This window comes from Pseudomyrmex gracilis, unplaced genomic scaffold (genome assembly GCF_002006095.1).
Source record: "Pseudomyrmex gracilis isolate BER0280 unplaced genomic scaffold, ASM200609v1 scaffold_1657, whole genome shotgun sequence".
Taxonomy (NCBI): domain Eukaryota; kingdom Metazoa; phylum Arthropoda; class Insecta; order Hymenoptera; family Formicidae; genus Pseudomyrmex; species Pseudomyrmex gracilis.
Genome location: NW_018022241.1, coordinates 7399 through 10184, shown reverse-complemented (window position 1 = coordinate 10184; position 2786 = coordinate 7399).

Here is a 2786-nt window from a genome sequence, read left to right as displayed (position 1 = left end):
AACGTTTGTACAAAATTTGTAATAAACTTTGGATTTCAACACACATACACCTGTGTTTTGATCCGATTGGCCTTCACTTTTGTATTTACATTTATCTTGGATATTTGGAGCTGTGGATACTTTTTTGATTTTCTTTTTCTTATCTAAAGATTGAGTTTGTGTTGTTGAGATTTCTTTTTGTTTCTTTGAATCAGTGTTAATTAAATATTGTATTCTGTTTATGATGATTTTGAATATGAGGTGTAGTGGATAATTGTTGAGTATGAGAATTTCTATGATAAGATGTAAATTTTTTTTATGGAATGAGGGATGGGATAAGTAAAAAACTCTATCGACTAATCCTATTATTGTTCCACTTTTTTGGGAAATTGGGTGTGATGAGTGGTAATTTAGGTATCTGCTCGAAAAGGTTTCCTTGTGATACCAATCAGTTATTATTTTGTTGTTATGTATGATCAATTTAATGTCCAAAACATTCAATGTATTGTTGGTTTGTGTTTCAATAGTAAATTGTATTCTGTTGTTGTAAGAGTTGAAAGTATCAAGAAGATGTGTTTGCAAGTTTTTAAGAGCACTTAATATTATGTCGTCAACATATCTATAGTAGAATACAGGTTTAAACCGTCACTCCCTACGTATAATCCCGTAACTCCAAAACGCAAATTTTAGAGAAGAGCAGTTTAAAAGTTTGAAGCTTCATATAGTTTCCCTAGTTAAGGGATCTTTTGGTTTAAAATTTTTACCTTACTTATGAATATTTTTCTTTAATACTTGGTGACCACAAAGAACATGACTTTCTGAGTGTCACTATGCAATAAACTGAAAATCCCATATGTGACACTTATGTAATTATACGTAGGAAGTGACGAAATGATAATGTTTTTAAGATTGATGTCTCGAGATCTTGCATGACAATGTCAGCAATAATCGGAGACAAAGGGGAGCCCATTGGCACACCGTGGGTTTGGTTGTAAATTTTTTTATCAAATGAAAAATAAGTTCACGTTAAAACAAATTCTATGGCATACAAAAATTCTTTCAAAGGAATCTTTGTTTGAGATCTAATGAATTTCCATCTTATTTTGACACTTTTTAAGGCAAGTTTAATAGGAACGTTTGTGAATAGTGAAATTACGTCTAATGACAATAAGATGTGGTCCTGCTGCAGTTCCAAATCTCTGACTTTTTTTACAAATTCATAACTGTTAATGATACTACTTTTTGCTGTTGGGATGTTTTTATAAATAATATTGTGTAAATATTCAGCAAATAGATGCAGAGGGCTACCAATGGAGGAAACTATAAGTCTGTATGGGCATTCTTTTTTGTGTATTTTTGGTACACCATATGTCCTTGGTATATTATCATCGCTGGATCTAATCGATTTGAATAATGAGTCGCTAATGTAGTCTTTTTTAACCCAGTCTTTAAGTAATGAATTAAGTTTGTTTTCAATGTTTTTGATTGGATTTTTTTGTGTCAAAGAGTAACTAGTCTGGTCTTTTAATAATAAGTTAATTTTTTCAAGGTAATTAGATTTGTCGACTGCAACAGTCACATTACCCTTGTCCGCTCTTGTAAACAATATGTCAGGGTGGATTTTACAGAATGACAATGTTTGTTTAAAATTAATAATCAACTGTTTTTCAAGGTCATTAAGTTTGTGTGTAGAAGATAAATAATTTGTCAATGTGGGAATAAAATGTGTTCTAATTGATTCCGCTGTTTTTTGTTAAAAAATCTTAAATTATTTTCTACATCCTTGATGATTTCTAGAAGGTACTTTTTGTTGTGACTAGGGATACTGAAATTTGCTCCAAGTTGTATAAGACTGGTTACATTGTCAGGTATGTTTTGAGTAGTCAAATTGACAAACCATTTGTCCTTGATCTCAAACAAGTAGTTGTGTTGAATCTTATTAATAAATTCATTGGGTTCAATCTCAATAACAATCTGAATCAACTTCTTTTCTTTATCCTTATTAAAGTGACCAATTGGTTTGTTATTGTCGTTGGTCATTTATCATGCTTGATAAAATAAGAAATAGGTTTAATGCTTTTAATAGAATTTCTTAAGTTTTTGTTAGAAATGTTTTTTATCTTAATTTGGATATGTGAAAAGGTTGATTTGGTTAATTTGTCAAATACATGAGTCTGAGAAAGGAAGAAGTCATCAAGAATATTTTTCGGTAAATTCTTATGTAAAGTTTGAGAGATGTTTTGAATGGTTCTTATCAAATTATGAATTCTTCTATATGCGTCATTAATCTCTAATTTCAATATATTTAGTAAGAATTGGTGAGTATTGTGTTTTAACTTGATTGAACATGCACGATAGAAAAAATTATTGACATATTTAAAAGAATATAATATGTGGGAGGGAACTATAACTACTACTTTACTAGTGGGGATAATGTTTTTCGTCACCGTGCAGTTCAACGAATTTATTCCTTTGTGACAAGTAATAGACGCTTTTATATATTTACATTTTATACCTCTGATTTTAACTCACGAATACTTTTCAGACACCACTTAGGAATTGAATTGTATTTTTACGAGCATTGTCTCCACTTGCTGATGCAAGACCTTGTTTAATTATTTTTTCGAAAAAAGCATTGTAAGTTTGATGACATTTAAGTACCCAGCAAACAATTTCTGACTGCGCAGACCTTGGCAACAGAAACTGTGTGCAGAAACGCTACAGTACGGAAACATGCTTTGGTGCTGCCAAAACTGTTAGCACATAGAGACAAAAAACGCAACAACTCTGTTGGCACATACATGAGA